Below are 19559 nucleotides of genomic sequence, written 5' to 3' on the forward strand. Positions count from 1 at the left end.
GTATCTTGTGAATATATATACACACATGCACATGCACACACACAAATACATGGTCATTTATATTTGCAAATCCAAATATCACTGGGTTATGACATGGTGAGTTTTGCACAGAGTTCTGGAAATACTTTTTTTTTTCTTTAGCAAGTTCACAAACGTCCTTGTATCCTCTTCACTCCGGGTTTATCCAGAGGTGACTGGAAGCAGATCAAGTGAGATTGCAGACCAAGCAGCAGCTGTCACTGCCAGCAGCCTTTGAGAAAGTGACTCTGATCAGAGCAGGGCTCAGCACTGGAAGCAGCCTGCACAAAGTCACTTCTCAAGGGCGCCCCTCCTGGTGGGGTAGTCACTCCGCAGCAGGTACTATTCCACTCTTGCTTGTGCAAGGAAGCAGGTAGGTCCAACAAAATGGCAGCTCTCAGAAATGCAATCTGAGGATTTAGCAGACAGCCCCTGCCTGGGCTCGGGCTAATTTTAACCACTAGCCTTACCAGGTGAATGAGTGGGTTAAATTTTATGAGGTGTCAAGAAGTTTTTTTGAGCCCACATTATTAGATGGAACCAAGTAAGATTGGTAATATCCAATTATTTTTGCCCTAGAAGTGGCCATTACATATTGTTTAACCTAACATAACTGTTTTAAATGTTGTATAATTTGCCCCCAAATTAAATGGATTAAAGATTGATTTAGTAATTTTTGCTCCTTTTATTAATACAAATACAAGCTTGCCCATAACCTTTCTCACTGGGGGTGGATTCATTTAATCAGAATCCTTTTCCCTCCTGTGTCAGTGGTTCCACGTCATTGAGAGAATAGGATTCGCTAAATGCTTTTTCTTTCTGGAGAATGAAAACTTGAGGAATGGAAGCCTTTCCATGAGAGAACAACAGGGAATTTTGAGTAGACAAAGGGCAGATTCTGCATAGAAAGCTCCAGGTGGGAGGGCAGACTGTAGGAACAAAGCAGTAGAGCTCCTTATGACACACTTCCCAGGGAGGCTGCGGACTGTTGGGGATGAGCACAGACTCTGGGCCCAGGTTTTCTGGGAGAGAGCATCAGCTCCACCATTTACCAATGTAAGACCTTGAGTGGGCTTCCCAACACCCCTGTATCTCTCAGGCCTCCTGTATAAAACAGGGCAATCATGAGGGATTAGCAAATTATTATAAGTGAAACATCTAGACTAGAACCTGGCATTTAAGATGTGCTATCCAGGGGTTCTCAACCTGTGGGTCACAACCCCTTTGGCGGTCGAACGACCCTTTCACAGGGGTCACCTAAGACCATCCTGCGTATCAGATATTTACATTACGATTCATAACAGTAGCAACATTACAGTTATGAAGTAGCAATGAAAATAATTTTATGGTTGGGTCACAACATGAGGAACTGTACTTAAAGGGCCAGAAGGTTGAGAACCACTGTAGCTATACCAGTGTTACCTACTACCATATCCCTGATCTCCATTCAATGATTCAGCAGAATTGCCTATAACTCAAGCCACCATAAAAAGCTCCATTCCACTGTGTAATATGTAGGTCTGTTCAAGAAGAGAAGAAATACATTCCAGAACACTGAAGATGAGAAATCAGTGGAGAAATTGTTTTTATCCCTCCCCCCCACCTCCCCACCCTCCCTACCCCCCCGAGAGAAACATGTCACTGACACCTCCAGGCTGCTCGGATGTCTTGAGGAGCAGACAAATTGAACGTGGAGATTTCTTAGAAAACCAACCCCAGTTATGACTTCTAAGTATAGAAATAGATGAGTATTCTTTTTTAAGTACCTTTTCAATAGAAATGTGTTTTGCATCTATTGAGCAAGCTGTACTGTGTTCTACTAGCGTATTACCGCCCGCCCCCGCCCAAGGGGCATCTGTTATGCTTACAAATCTATCTGTCATATAGAACTACAACATCCAAATAGTTGTTACCCATGTAAACAATCAAAGGCCACATTTGAGTACCTCAGTTCATCTCTTTCTTTTACCTAATGAATGTAAAAAAAAAAATAGTTGTGAAACAAAACAAAGCAAACACATGAATCAGCACAATGTTTTCCAGATTCTTGAGTTATTGCTTTGCCTACCTTCTGTTCTGACATTCTCTCAGCCCTTTCTTTGGGCATCCTGGCTACTGCTTTCAGCTCTCCCAGCTCTTCAAATACTGAAGCTTTAAATACTATATTGTATTTCTAGAAATTGTTATACATTACTGCCTGTCCGTGGACAAAGAAAGGGAGCCCCATTATTCCCACAACTCTTATTAGGGCAGCAGTCCTATTCTCTCCTTTTTTAGGTTTCAGTTCACTGCACTTTGTAAATGTACTGAGACATCTAAGAAAATCTAGTACTCTAATTCGGTTGTCAATGTGTATCTACCACAAGTGAAATATAAACCCCAGTTTCATTTCAAGTGGATTCTATTTATAGAGAAAGGATTGTTAGGAGTAACAGATCTCTTCGTACTGACTACCCTGAATCCTCTGTACACTGACAGATTAGATTGCAGGGAGAAAAATCACATGAGTTTCATCACATGTGGAACAACAAGCCAAGTTCTAGGACAGAAGAAAACAAAACTAGACCTTAATCTTGCTTGATGAGTATCTTATTTTTTTTAAATGAACACCTGGAACAAATTTATCTCTTGGAGTTGTCTGATAGAACTTCCCAAACAAATCAACTTAGTTCATCATTAAGAGAAAAAAATATGGCATTATTATTTGATGGTCAAAATAACTCTTCTGTAGTCTAATACTTCTATGTGTCAAAGCAGTGCTGTGTTTTTATGAGTTTGGTTTCTAGGCTTTTTGAAAGTACACATTCTAGGGCTTTGTAAACAGTCACATTTTCAGAAAGGGTAATCATTTTTGCTATATATCCAAACACATAAAATTATTATGTATTTCTGTGGTAAGAACACCTTAATGTTTGACCAAGGGACTCTTAAAAACCCTGGATTTGTTTTAATAAATTGATTTTTACTCAACCTACTTTTCCTTGAGTCTTTGGCATGACAACATTCCTTTCAAATTACTTAGCCCAGCTGTGTGGTGGGTGAAGCAAAGGGCAGCGTTACCTAATAGGAAAAATCCATCGTACATACACTAAGGTGTTAGCCCTCTCAAAATTCCTAATTCAGGAAAATAAAGCGAATGAAAATAACTTGTTCAAAGGAAGAAAACTTGACTTACACTTGTGCCACAATATGGCCTTCGAGAACCCTGTACGGGAGGTATCAGGGTGTGTTAGAAAGAGTTCTACAGGCGGTGTCAGGAGCCCTGGGTTCTAATCTTGGCTGTTCACCTTCAGCCAAGTCATTTTGACCTTAATGGACCCCAGTTTCCCATCTATAAAATGAGGAGTGTAATATTTGTCTTTCTCACTTTACAGAGTTATTGTGAGGATAAAATGGAAAAACAGATGTCAAGGTTCCCCAGAGAAATATATAAAATAATTCAGATATATTAATACTGATTCTCCTTGACCCTTATTAGGTTCAAAAGTTCTTCAGACCCCATCTTATTTTTCTTAAGTGGTAGAACTCCTTTATTCGAAGATTATAAATCCTTTAAGTTAATGATTTGGTCTTAGGTATTACTAGTATACATAAAATGTAACACAGTGTCTGAGATAACAGAAAAACTAAAACACTAGTTATATTTTAACACAATTTCAAAGGAAATTTCTCACTTTCTCTTTCTCAGTTTCAAGCTTACTCACTGTTTTGAATCTTTGTAAGAGTATATACACTTGAATGTTTTATTGCACATAATTTTAGCCACACACCCAAATGCACACGTCGGTCTCCACCTCCACTCACTCACTCTTCTTCCTCTTTAAATGCCTAGATTTGTCATTTTTTCCTCCACTTTAATTTTTTCTCTTCCATAATTTCTGTAAGCTCTACCATCCATACTAATCCTTAACTAAAAATTATTTGATGTTCTATCACTTGTTTGTTTAAATAATTGCTTTTGTTTGTCCATTTCGCACACCAAAAAAAAAGACCCATAAAATATATCTCCCTAAACTCCTGTATAAATTATGTAGATGGTTTTAAATTGGGGGAAAACAGTATTTTAGTGGTTAGAATTATATAAACATTATAATTTAATTAAAATATAACTCGCCAGCTGTGGCCTGCATGACTCAGTGGTTGAGGATCAATCTATGAACCAGGAAGTCGCAGGTTGATTCCTGGTCAAGGAAAAGTTTGATTCCTGATCTATCCCCAGTATGGAGCATGCAGGAGGCAGCCAATCAATGGTTCCCTCTAATCATTGATGCTTCTATCTCTTTCTCTCTCCCTCTCCCTTCGTCTCTGAAATCAATTAATATAAATTAATTAATATAAGTTAATATGTATGTTAATGTCAATTAATATGTATATACTAATTAATGTCAATTAATTAATATATATCTCCAATATTACTTGGTTAATTTGTCTGAGACATCCTGATCTGATGTTTACACAAGCTTCAGAAAGAATTAAGTCAGCCAACTAGCTGCTATCTAAGACTGTTATCATCAGGCTGGTTAGCATCCAAAGGTCTATATGGAGAATTTTACAGAGAATGGTATGATCTCAAAAGGGGTGGGGTGGTATCATTTGCTCTTCTATGGCTGTTTTCTATGCCACATGACATATATAAATACGCACACCATATATAATGTATATATATATATATATATATATATATATATACACATATATACATACACACACACACACATATATATATCACTTCAGAGTCCTCTAGTTTTTCTTGCTAGAATAGAAGTAATGTCAAAACTGCAACATACCTTAATTATACAAAAAAATTATTTTATTCTAAATTCAGAAATTGTACAATGGTCTTGGCACTAAATATGATGTCGCTGTTTTACTAAGGGTATGTTGTAAATTTCCAATCACATCTGAAGTAAACACTTCAGAAAAATTATCCTGAAAAACTTCTCTAAACACACGCACACACACCTTTTAGGTGATTTCAATAAAAACATTTCATAAAATATATTTGAATATAGACTAGGATGTGGAAACATAAACAGCAACACAAAAGGAATCTGAGTTTATGCAGCTCACCTAACATCACATCTCATTAAGTGGTGCAGTAGTCAGGGCTGTAAGAATTTTACAGTATATAAAAGAAAGGCAATATGTGCAAAAACATTTTAATATAAAGTAAAAGTTTTGATGTACTATAAGCATTAAATAGAATGGGTTAAGTACTTAGAAACAACTTTTTTCCATGTCAGTGTGAATTCCAGTTGTGTATTCAGTATTTCATATCCTAGTCTATATTCAAATATATTTTATGAAATGTTTTTGTTGTGAATATAATAAGAGCACCTATTTAGTAAGGTAGCTATAAGAATGTTATGGGATATTATACACTGTTTAGAAAAGTTCCAAGAATAAAATCAGTTCTCAATAAATGTTAGCTGACATTATTGATAATTTTACTTCCCATTGAACCTAGTACAATGCACATAGAAAACAATCCATAAATAGTTTCTGAAAAACTCAATAAGAATCAAATCTATGCTATGACTATTGTATAAATAATCTATTTCTTAGAAAGTTTCTCCAAAAAATGGATTGCATCAAAAATATAAAGGCATAGTTAGATGATAGATAGATAGATAGATAGATAGATAGATAGATAGATAGATGATAGATACATAGATAGATAGATGATAGATAGATGTTAGATAGATGATAGATAGATGTTAGATAGATAGATGATAGATACATAGATAGATGATAGATAGATAGATAGATAGATAGATAGATAGATTGATGATAGATAGATGATAGGTAGATAGATAGATAGATAGATAGATAATGTGTGTGTGTGTTGCTCATGAGAAAAGATTTGGATTAGACTACTGATAAAAAATATAATGAGAAAAGGTAGAAAGAAACATCTGAATCTTACAACTCAGGTAACATGCAGCCAGTCTTTTATAACACTGTGTCTGATATAGTGTTTCTTATTAGTGTTTCTTGAGAACATCCTTATATATTCTCAAGCATCCTCTCTTCCCTTTCGAGAGGTGTAGACGAGTTTGCCAGACATCATCTATAGGCACTGAGTCCAGTTCTAATCTTTCTGTGCTCTTCTCAGGACCAGAGGGCCTTTGACACTGGAAACTGTATTTCCAAGACCCCCTTGCAAAATGGAAGTTAACTGAAGTTGGCCTGTGGGAGACACTCGCAATAAATTAGAAGTAGGAGAAGGAAGGCATGACGATGCTTCCAGCTCGAGCAGGTGCAGCAGTTGGAACTGTGGGTGCCAGAATCATCAGAGGTTCCAGCAACAGCAGCTGGGCGGGCTCCTGCCCAGCAGCAATGGTGGTGTTACCAGCAGCTTCGGTAGCACTGCCTTTCCCTCAATGGTCAGGAGAGGTTCATGGCCTCTGTCCAGGGAGGGAAGCACCTTCCTTATCTCTGCAGAAAACTCCTTCTACCCTTTTCTCTTTCAGTCTTTCTAACACCTTTCTAAACAATTCCATACAAAAAATATCTTTCCATTTGAACTCTCCAGAATGGTAGAAGTTAATCTAATCAGATGATGATTCCTTAATTATATAGCCAGCTGTAGGAGCTTGACTTTCAGCTGTGTGTCTTTGGGGAAAAAAAAGGAATTTAAAAAAAACAACTTTTGAGTATGAATAGAGTTTTAAATCCTAGTGGAAAACTAATCAATTTACCTTTTCAAAGAAAAGCTTTTCATTTTCCTTTTAACTGTATTTTATTTGGTATTAAGATAGAAATATTCAGTGACAAGTTTTACTTTTATCAACTGAATACAGTAACAACGTGATCAACATTTAAGTGTTTCCTTTTAAAAAAGTTTCTTTTCTTAGTTTAAATGTCATCACCTTTTCTCTCCCTGGCCATCTCTAAAAGTGAGTAACCACGTTTCCCTCTTCCATGGCCCCATTCAACTTATTGTTTTTCTTTTTCTTGTACATCATTCATCTTTTTTTCTTCTCTGATTTGCAAACTCTTTTCAATTTACTTCTTAACCTGGAAATATACTTCATGAACCCACTTCCAGTCAAAATTCCAATGTTTCTCACTTCTCCAGTTACTGCCAAAATGCAAGAAAGAGAAAGCTACCCTCCTAACCTTACAATTGCATATCCTATTTCCTATTATTTCTTAATTCCTTCCACAATGTTTCTCAAAGAACAGGCTGCAGACATCCTGCATGAACTCACTACTGGACCAGGATTGCTGAGAGTGGAGCCTCAAACCCTCCACGTGATGTTCATGATGACTGCGCCAGGAAAAATGTTAACTATAGATTCTGCTTCAACCCTCTGACCAACATTGCCCTCCACGGATCATTACTCATCAAACCCTCTGGCAGATTCTCAGACTCCATCCTTATCTGCTCTGCAATGTATCATCCCAGCTCCCACCTCATCCTGCTAGATTTTTGACAATGTCATTTCTCCTTTTCAAATGATGCCTTTGGTCATAAATATATAGAAATCCTGCCCTTGATTTTCCTGTTTCCACATATTCTTAATGATCCCTCTTGCTACTACTTCAATGGCCATCCCATATCGAGGACTCTATATTGCTCATGTGGGTGTCTAGTTGTGTACATAGTACTAACTTCAAATTTTATATTCCCAGCATTCTAGTTGATTGCCATACTGGAGGACACACAAGTTAGATTTTCAACAAATATTAGTGGAACCTCTGCAACCTCAAACCCAAGAAGCCTTCAAGCAAATATGTCCCCTATCCCAACCAGAAAAGTCATGCTTCTTTTACTTCATTTACCTTTTTTCAATTCAAATTGTTTTTCTCTCGATTTACCTTTGTCAATTCCTAGAACTACTGATACTGTTGTAATGAACTCAGTTATGAATGACTGGAAAGGAGCAAAAGGAAAGGCCAAATATTATAGCGTGCCCAGTAAGGTCTGGGTGACATAGGGAAGGTCCTTGTCTGTCAGTCACAACTGGGAGCAGGTCATTGGCCAGAGTAGGCGTGGCCACTGCAAGCCCAGGAAGGATTGAGATACTTAAAAAAACTCCTAAACAAGGGAGTTTTCTCTCTTGCTCTTTTGGAACTCTTGTTGCAAAGGGTGTATTCTCTTGGCTCCCCTATGGCCAAGTGGACCCCACACATAGTGGACTAATGGACAGCCACTAGCCTAATGCTACCTGACCCAGTTCCACCAGGGAACAAAAATGTTGGACATTGACTTTGCTTATAACTCTACTGAATCCCCAACTGCATATTTTCTAGGACTGGATTAAAGAAAATGGTACTTTAGGAACCCAAGAATATAATTCCATGCAAATAAAAATGACTAATCCTCCCATGTGAGTCTCAGAAAGTTCTTTTTCTCTAGATATCATAAGGACCTGACTCTAGCACTCAATACACTCAGTGGGGAAAGGGATACCCCACTCCCACCAGCTACTAAGAAAGATGATGCATTTCTCCAATAACACTATCACCTTCCTAGTTGCTTAGTTTTGAAAACCAAGAATCATCCAGTAGTATGCTGGTAGACGTTTAACAACCATATCCCCATAAAGATGTCCTAATTTATAATGTGGTTATGTAGACCATGGTTAATTAAACTAACAATTTGATATTGCTAAATAGGAAGTTGGGGACAGATGTGCAAAATCAGCTCATGAAAGTCAATACAAACTGTCCCCGGATACCACTGGAGTCACCTCTTTTCTTCCCCTGTTTATATCCCATATTCAATCACCTCTTTTTCCCCTTATTTACATCCCATATTCAATCATTCACCAAAATCCATAAATTTTCCCTTTGGATTATATCTAGAAATATTATACCATTTCTATACTCATCATCATCATGGTTCCTATATAAACATCATGATCTCTTTACCAGATTATACAGTAGTACTTTATCCTGCCTTAGTTAGCTCTTATTGGCTCTCTGGATGTCATGATGTCTATGTTTTGCAAGAACAGATGTGATCACATCATACCATGTTTCAAAACTTTAATCACTTTAATTAGCAAAAAAATCAACTCAGCCTGGGGCAGCTCTAATTATATTGGATATAATAATGACATCAAAGAACAGACTGGACCCAGGATAAAAACAAGGATGTTTTCATTTAAAAAATAAAGAACTTTTAATATCTTGTAATGTTTTATTTTCCTTTTAGAAATGTCTTACGTTGGCAAGAAATTGTAGTTGATTCTTTGTATCTTTCCACCTCATATATCTATCTCACATTCTATTCCTATTGCTGCTAACAGTCCGTCTAAAATCATTGTGCTACCTTCTAACTTGCCTTTATCATCTTCTTCCCTTCAATTTATCCTCTATTCTATGGCCATAGATGCTGTAGATAATAACCTCCAGGCCTTTTTAGTCTTGAGCAACTAGTACCTTTGTCATTGTATGAGTCACAGTTCATACAGGGAAGGGGTTTTTTGTTGTTATTGTTATTGTTGTTTTGTTTTGTTTTTTTACCCATTTCATAGAAGAGAGAAGAGAATTTGGGGAAGTGATTTGTGCAAGGTCACAAAAGTAGTAGGTGGAAAACCCTCCCAATCCCTCCCCATCAAAAATACCTTCAGTAATAACCCACACCATGCTCAGTTATCTAAAAAGTCTATCAAAAAGTTTTCAACATAAAGCCTCACTATTCCCCTTCACATGTTTTAGATTCAACCCGTGTAAACAGCTCACAATATGCCTTTATTCATGCAAGTCGTCAGCTCTGATTTCCTTCATATGTCCACCTAGCGGAACTTCTGCACTTTTAAAATGAACACAGAACTGCCTTCTTTATGAAATGTCCCTGATTCCTTCAGTAAATACTCCTCACTCCTTTTTCTGGATTCTTACTCATCTGTTTTAATCTCTGCCATAAAGCTTTGCCTGATTTCACTTTGTATTGTAATTCTTGTGTATAATATATCTCCTTGTCAAGGTTGTGGGTCCTTAGAGTAGAGTCTTATGTAGAGAGTATTAGTTTTCTATGCTGCATAACAAATTACCCCAAAACTTAGCAGCTTCAAACAATTCCCATTTACTATCTCACAGTTTCCATGGGTCAAGAATCCAAGCATGGCTTACTTGGGGTCTCTGTTCATGGTCTCACAGATTGCAGTCAAGGTGTTAGTTGGGGTTGAGGTCTTATGTGAGGCTCTGTAAATTCTTTGAAGCTTACATGGTCATTAGAAGAATTTATTTCTTGTGATTATAGGACTGAAACCACCCAGCTTCTAGACATCTCCTGTCATTCCCTACCATGGCCCAGTCCTCAATTCCTGCTTCTTAAAAAAATTGTAGGAAAGAGACTCTGACTTATCTTGTTTCTAATAGCTGTATCTTCTTTTAATAGACTCAATTGATTATGTCTGGGCCACTCATAGTAATAACCCTTTTGCTAAACATGCAGTCAAATGAATAGGGACCTTAATTACACATGCAAAATTGCTTCACCTTTGCCATATAATTAACATAATCACAAGAATTATATCTCATTATTTTAGTCTTATTCTAATGGTTAGAAGAAAATTAAAGGTCTTATCTATGTTCAACAAAAGGAGATTACACAAATGTATGGGTCACTAGGGGTCATGTTAAAATTATATCTACCCACAAAAGCCTACTTTGCTTGACACCTTACTAACAAATTATTTTGAATTATTGAATAATAATAGTTAAATTTATAAAGTGACCTTTGTAATGATATTTCTCCTTTGCAACACATTAAGACATCTTCTATGTGACAAATAATATCTTTTATTAGTTGAATATATTTTTAAAATTAAGTAAACAATTATCTTTATGAGCTTAGATAGATTCTATCACTCAAGTACTATACTTTTAAATAAATGAAAGGTCAACTAAAAAGATTTTAAAGCAAAGCTAATGCTTAAGAAATGCTCTATCTGAGTCTGATGTGGGATCACTCTATTTCATCTTCCAGCTTGCATTGAACAGATGGGAGCAGTAAAACTGACCTCACCCTGTCCTTTTTTTTCTATTAAAGAAGCTAACATTTCCAAGAAATACTATTTCTAGTCAATTTTTTTGATCCATGTGGACCTCATTCAAAAATGACTTCTTCTAATTTTATGCTGTAAGGAAAATCACTTGACTTAGAGAAGTTGACATGTTTTCAAATGGTCGGCTTTGAGTCACAAGCACGCTAAGCCAAAGGAGCAACCAAGAGCAGAGTTAGGTGCCTCTACAGGTAAAATGTTGACATTTAAAACATTGTGAAATATTTGAGGTGAATTCTACTTTGGCTTGGATTTTTTAAGAGACCCAAACTAGTCCACCTAATACTTTGGGTTGTTATTCCAATTAATTATGTATAGGTTTGTGAAAGTTACGGCTGTCTAATGTAGACCCCTTCAGATCTTCTAATACTATAAATTGTGTCCTGGCATTTCATTTTTAACCAGATTTGGAGCTTTAAGTGGCTGAAAGTGACCAGAAGTGGCTTTATGTCAGATGGTATCCAAGTTAGACAAAGCACAGCAAATTTCCCCAAACCAAAAGTAAAAAAAGACTCTTAAATTTGTGAATCAATACAGAATAAACTTCTATAGCAGCATTATAGACTGAATTATGTAGAAGTAACAGTTTATACAAAGGTTTTCAGTCTGTATCTCTATTTTGAGAAATTAAAGGTATTGCTGTCAAGCGTAGGCTAAAGTTCAATAATTGTACTACATACATTTCTTGTAGAAGATCTAAGAAGACTTGGGCTCAGAGACTCATTTAATTTATTTATGAGGCTTTCAGGTCAGTCTGGCCACTGATGTTAATTGTGTGAGCAGACTGCTTGAATCTCCATATTCAGAAATCTGAGACATAGAAACACTTAAGACATGAGTAACTTCTGAAAATAACATGTGTTGACAAGTACTGGACCTCAAGTATTTAAAGAAAATGTTTACTAACCATTTCCCATATACTTGAAACATTTTTCTGAAACGTTCTTTTATCATTCTTTGGGAATGAAATAAAATAAATTATGGGAAATCTTTTTCATTTTATTTACCCCCCCCCAAAAAAAATCCAGCCAGTGCCCTTAATGAAGATTATGTTGGACATAAATTTATAAATAGCTTGAGGGTAATGAGGATGCTCTATAACTCTGTAAACCTCTCATTTCCTGAGTACTGTTAGTCATTTGCACTCTACCCCAATTATATCCATCTCCCTGCTTCTTGGCACATGGCTTTGCTGTGCCTCGGTGGAGACATGTGACTTGGTCTTGTCATTGAACTTTGAGCACAAGTGATGCTCAGCCTTCAGGATTTTAAAGTTACTTATTATTTCAGGATGACTCAAACCAACCTGGTTGGTAACTTAAAGATTATTGTTAATAATTCTAATAATGGTGGTGTCTTGAAGAAACATCAATATAAAGCATCCACTTTTGTAACAGAGGAAAGAATAAGGAAAAATTAGAAAAAGTAACCAAATTGCATAAAACATGAATTAGAAATCTACTGAGAGTATTTAGGTTAGAGATGAGAACCTGAACTAAGGCAGAGAAAGTAAAAACTTTTGAATGTGCAAATTTTTTTAAAATTTATTTTTATTGTTGAGAGTATTATAGATGTTCCCTTTTAATCCCCATCATCTCCCTCCATAGGACCATGATTTTTTTTGTCATTATCTATCAATTCTCAGATGTATTTGCCAAAGATACTGACTACTCCATTGCCACTTGTATCTACAATAAATGTTTGACCTCTAATAATTAAATCTTAGTAGAGCTGAATAGATATGTTATAGCACTTAATACAAAGCAGAAAACCTGACAATAAAATGAAGGGAAAAAAAAGAAATAAAAACTTGGAAAGTGATTCTTGGAACACCCTTAAGTACACACTGAAACTGAGCGCAGCTCTGATAAAATGAACAGCTGCATTGGCCGTGAATTTTGACCACTGGAAGCTAAGACCAAGCATTCAACTCAACTTGGATGACCCACATCATCTATTCATGTAGACAATATTAAAATGCTTACAAATATTATTTCTTATATTTTAAACTGAGAAATATATTCTTTATAAAATTAAATTTATAGCATATATTTTCCCAAATCTATTGAGATAAAAATGTGAAAATAATAACTAAAAAATGTTCTGAAGAATGATTAGAAATCAGATCAGCAAAAAAATAAGATAGCCTATTTATGAATAAAAAGGACAATAAAAGTATTAAATATTTATTATGCACTTACAATGTCTTGTGCAGTATGTAATAACACTTGGGCCATAGAAATTAAATGAGACTGCAAGATTCACATTTTCAGAAGCAGCTTCATCATTTCATAATTTGACATTATTTAACATGGAACATATGCAGTTTTTGTAAATATTTGCAAACTTATGAGTTGCAAATATTTGCAAACTATATGAGTTACAAATTTAATCTCATTCAAAAACTATGTTTTCACCTGAAAAAAATGCTCAAAAATATTCCTTACATTTAAAAACACTCCTGCTAAATGAAAAAAGGCCTAATATTTTTTCATGTTCAAAATAAATCTATAGTTTTGTAGATCATACTTGCAATAAATATACATGAAGTAAACATAGCCTTATCATTCACAGCTATTCTGTTTAAGTTGTATATTATTTTACAACTAGAGGCCCGACGCACAAAATTCGTGCAAGAATAGGCCTTCCTTCCCCCAGCTGCCGGCACCAGCTTCGCTCTGGCACAGGGGACCTGGGCTTCCTTCACAGCCCTGACTTTGTCTGGAAGGACGTCTAGTCTAATTAGCATATTATGCTTTTATTATTATAGATAGAAAGGCATTATTGCATACTCATTTTATAAATGTATGATTGTCTTGGTTATTCACTGGCGATTTTTTAAACAGGGAATATAAAGCCTAAGTAAAAGCTGGATTTTATCTATTCATCTTTACTGTTGAGGGTTTTACAGATGTCCCCTATTTTACCCATTGCCTTTCTCCACCCACTTTCCTCCCCACCCAGGCCTTCTGTGTAAAAGTAGGATTTAAACAATATGAGAATACTACAAGATTATTTTATTTCAATATAACATTTGATCTGGAATTTTGGAGGTGAATCAACTCCCTCTAATGAAGTAATTTCTAAAAATATTTTTTTAAGTCTGTTTATTACACTTTTTTTCAACAGTTATTGAAATTTTTTTGTTGCCTTGGCATGAATGTAGAGATAGTTTGCACATAAGAACATGGGATATCTATACCTATGAAAAATATTTTAAAGTATATTTGCTAACCCAAAGTTAAAGAAGAGCATATTAATAATAGTGGAACATATATTACTGAAAATATAATTTTTGTTTGTTGTTTAAATTCATATTATGCTCAAGTACTTTTACAGAAAAAGCATAAGTAGTCTGATTATGTGTAATATTTTAGACAATAGAAATATTGTTAATGTTTGTCCATAGCTGAGTTTGTTGAATTTAATTTTATTTACTACCATTATCTACCCAGTGACAACTAATATTATAAATGCAAAATAAAACATAACCAATTAATCCTCTTATTTATAACACATTCCATTAATGACTATAATGTATTAAGACTTATGCTAACAGGTGGTAATACAGGCTGAATGAGACATAAGCTCTCCTCTGATGACATGTATTAGACACATAAAGAAATCTTTGTAGAAGTAAAGCCATGGTTGTAACATTATATTAGTGATGCAAATCCTCATAGTAGATCTCTAGTAAAGCTACAAGAAGGTGCCTGGCCAGGGTAGCTCAGCATTTGAGCATCGACCCAGGAACCAAGAGGCTGCAGGATTTGATTCTGGGTCAGGGCATATGCCCTAGTTGCAGGCTTGATCCTATAGGGAAGGGGGAACATGTAGAATGCAGCTGATCAATCATGTTTCTCTCATTAATGTTTCTATCTCTCTTTCCTTCTCCTTTCCTCTCTCTCTCAAAATATCTATAAAAACTTTTTTTTAAGCTACAAGAAGATTAATGGTTTGATAACAGTGAACTTCCACTTTTCAAGCAAAGTTACTAGTGTTTCTATTTCTCTAGGCAAAACATTACAGGATGGCGTAAAACTATATAATATTCTTAACTTGGATTCCCTAGAACCTGTAGAGAAAGCATGTCAAACTCAAAGGCTAGCACGGGCCAAATAAACAAGGTTTAAGTTTATGTGGGCCACAAAAAAACAAAAGCTTCAATTTTCGTAGAAAAGTAGGTTTATTTGATAGAGACATGCTGAATACAAAGGGCTAAAATAAATGAGTAATTGTTAACATAAAATAATAGAACATCTTAATAAAAATTTTTTCTTGAGCATTAACTTACCAGACACTAAATAACTGCACAAATTAATAAGCGTAATGCAAATAAACCTATTATTCTTGTTCTCTGAAAGCCGAATATTTCCTGTTGAGCACACCAAACAAGTCAGTACAAGACTAATAACATGGCAATCAGCTGCTAAAATATTCGCTGCCAGTATTAGTGGAGAGAAATGGTATGCCTGCACATAAGAAAAATGAAAGCAACACGCTTATAGTAATCAGTCATTAGCGAACGTTGTAGTTTGTTATTAGTAATTATGAATAACAGGATAGTGTAAAAATTAAGTTATGAAATTTTTATTAAAACATTTCTTACAGACCATTATAATGGCTAGGCCACAAAAATATTTGTTGTGGGCCACATGCGGCCCGGGGGCGGGGAGTTTGACATGCTTGCTGTAGAAGGAACATAGCAAGGGTATTTTATTTAGGTATTCATAGAAGTAGAAAGGATTGGAGAAAAGCCAATGAGGAATGAATTATTGAGTTTGTAACTACTACTGGCATCAACCTTGGGATCAACCCTGTTACCCTCTGAGGAACTCTGTAGAACATAACAGAATTGTTCTTCTGAAGAAAGGAAAGGATGGGCTTTTATTTCCTGACTTTTGGCCCCATATCAGTTGAATTGTGTTCCTGGAGGCTCTCATTTTCTAGCACTTCCTGGCCGTGTGTATATACAGACTACACAGCCTTTCTGAGTTTCCAAAGAAGCTTTAAGACAACAGAGAAGCTGGGAAAGTCTCCATGACAACCACTGGAGGTAAAAATTTGGAAAATTTCATGAAACAAACAACTTAGCTTTCCTGAAACTGGTGAGTGGGTCAAGTGAATGGGACCCCAGGTATCAGGAGAGGTCTGCTAGTATAATCTAGTTCAGTGATGGCGAACTTTTTGAGCTCCGCGTGTCAGCATTTTGAAAATCCCTAACTTAACTCTGGTGCCGTGTCACAGATAGACATTTTTTTGATATTTGCAACCATAGTAAAACAAAGACTTATATTTTTGATATTTATTTTATATATTTAAATGCCATTTAACAAAGAAAAATCAACCAAAAAAATGAGTTCGCGTGTCACCTCTGACACGCGTGTCATAGGTTCGCCATCACTGAATTCTAGTTTAATGCTTGCATTCATGTGGTCATCCATAGTCATTATACTTTGACTACACACAAAAAAAATGCATTGCTTTTGGAAATAAAGTTTTTTCTAAACTACTTATTTTTTAAAAAACTAAGTTTTTAAACATTATCTACTTCATGTTTTATTTTTACCATGTATAACCCATATTGTATAGTGAAGCAAAAATTCACATAATAAAGGATTATTATTCCAGTGATAAATAATTTTCTCAACTTGATAATTAAGCATATCTAACCTTGTGTTCTAGGAATGCATTACAGAGAATGAGGTAACGGGAAATGTAATGTTAAAAATATATACCATAAAATATACATTAACATTTTTGGACATGTAAAAATGTGTCCCCATAAATACAATAGCTGTTTTAAAATATAAGGAGGGAAACCTTACCTTATGAGAGTGGAGGAAAAGTCAGAGAAAGATGAATACTCCCTGTGTTTAAGTCAGGTTTAAGGGAATTTTAAGTATTAAACTCAGAACAGAAATTTGAATTAATCCACTATTAGCTTGCGCCAATCTCCCCAGGAAAGTACTGACCTGCCTAGGAAGTGAGGAAGGAAGATTCCTAGAAATCAAGAACTATGCCTTCATAGATACCATCCCTAAAATTAAACTAAATTCATTATAAAAATCAGTTATATTAGCAATCAATTATCTCTTCAGTGTTTCCAATTTGATTTAAATGTAAAATATCCACTATATTATTATTAAATCCATGTGCTTAAATGATGAAGACCACACTGAAATGTAAATGAGATACAAATAAAGTATAATTGGTTACCTAGATCCACCTTCTCCAGATGTGAAAAAGTAAAAAGAGCCTAAAGAATCTTAAAATAAGATAAAAAGAAAGATTCAGAAAGAAGAGGTTAAAATAAAACTTAACATTAAGTCTTCCATGTTTGAATAAGTTGACTCTAGAGTCATTGATGATCTGGGGAGCCTTTCTTGAAGACAGAATAAGGCAACTTCTGATTACAATTTGAAGGTAGTTTGAAAGATAATAAAGAGGACAAACATTGGAGAGAAGAGATTACCAAGATCTTACATTAGCATAGTTCAGACCAAAACCATTTTCCTCAACAGTATTTGCCTTCAGTTTAACTAGTAATAATAGACATTTTTCTAGGTGTATAATTTTTCCATCCCTCCACCTCTCACTCCATATAACTACTAACTTCTCTATCAGTTAAATAAAACAATAGATTTATCTTTAATATTAATACTTTAATTTTTATACTACCTTCATTTCTTACATGGTTTTATATGGGGTTGATATACCTGCAAATTACTATAAAGTTAGGATTCTTTTTCTCATTTTTTTGAATCATGTACAATGAGTGAGCAATAGAGAGGGGCTGGAGCCAAAATTTTATTAATCCTAAAACAGGTGTTTTTTATCCTTTTAATGCCACAATGATATAAGGTTCTATGGTGTATTTTACTTTCCCCTGTCCTTTTCACCCCAAATACATTATTTGAAAGAACTATTTTTTCTTTTCTAATAAGGGGTTATTTACAACGTCAACACCTGTGTATTTATGCTAGAGGCTAAATCAGAACTCAGGGTTAACTTGGAGCACTTCCTGTCACCTTAGTGTTGGTGTGCCTTTCTTGAAGACAGAATAAGGCAACTTCTGATTCCAACTCCATATACCAGTTAGCAACTAGTAATTTATTTCTGTGTCCCAAGTCCCAAAGGGAGGTTGGAGAACAGTTGAGCTGTTGTTGCTGACATCAGTGGTTTGGGCAATTACAGTGTAAGAGAGAGAAATGGTCACAAGTTGAAAACACAAGCCAATTTACTCTTTTAAATACAGTCACAATAAAATAATTCACCTAATAATAATAAAAGTGGGCATAAATTTAAAATTGTATTTATAGTTTGATCTTGATATTGGCATTTTATAAAGGAATATTTTCTACATAATTCACTAAAGTGTTTTCTTTTGAAACATACTGAAAGTATTTTGTTACTTAAACTATATATTTCTCCAACAAAGTAAATTGGCTTCTGCTTAAAAATGGAAATTGGTGACTACTTTGTATTGGTGAAGACATAGTTTCAGTGTATAAAATCTAATTTATAAGGCTACATTGAATAATTAGATTAAAATTTGACTTTAAAAGAATAAAGACAATTATTAAAAATTTGTTTTCTCATTAAGTTTAAAATAATATTTAAAAGTTAAAATCAAAATATGGTTTTTACTTAACTATATAAGCTTAATCTTACCCTAGAATCTGGTAAATTCTAATGAAATATAAAAGTCATGTCTTGTTCTGTTGAGTTAGCCTTGACCTCACAGCAGTGCTTTGCATAAGTTGTTGGAAGTGGGCACTATTTTTTTCTAACTCTGAGGTTACTTTTTAGCCCAACTAACTAAATTTAGTGTACAAACCTGTATTTAACTTTTAATACCTAAATATACAGCAGAGTTTTCAGTTAACTAACACTAAATATTAACTTCTCAAACTGGCCTTAATATCATAGTTTGAAGCAAGAGAGAATAGAACAAGTTTTGACTTAAGATCTTTTCATCAGTATGTAGTAATATTCTTATTTGAGCACCTGGATTGTTTTTAAAATATATTTTTATTCATTTCAGAGCAGAAGGGAGACAGAGAGAGAGAATCATTGATCAGCTGCCTCCTGCACGCCCCATTCTGGAGACCAAGCCAGCAACCTAGGCATATGCCCTGACTAGGAATCAAACCATGACCTCTTGGTTCATGGGTCAATGCTCAACCACTGATCCACGCTGGCCAGGCTGAGCACCTGGATTTTGAAAGTTCCTTAATACTATGTTCTATATTTAACTGAAAAACTTTAGCCTGACTGACATGGCTCAGTTGTTGAGTGTCGATCTGTGAATAAGGAGGTCATGGTTCGATTCCCGGTCTGGGCACAAGCCTGGGGTTGTGAGCTCCATCCCCAGTGTGGCGCATGCAGGAGGCAGACAATCAATGATTCTCTCTCATCATTGATGTTTCTATCTCTCTCCTTCTCCCTTCCTCTCTGAAATCTTAAAAATATATTTTTAAAAAATAACTTTATCTTAATTGATATAAATATGTAAAA

The sequence above is a fragment of the Myotis yumanensis genome, unplaced genomic scaffold, assembly GCF_028538775.1.
Source record: "Myotis yumanensis isolate MYYU_CA2020_CCGP unplaced genomic scaffold, mMyoYum1.0.hap1 SCAF_2, whole genome shotgun sequence".
NCBI classification, from domain to species: domain Eukaryota; kingdom Metazoa; phylum Chordata; class Mammalia; order Chiroptera; family Vespertilionidae; genus Myotis; species Myotis yumanensis.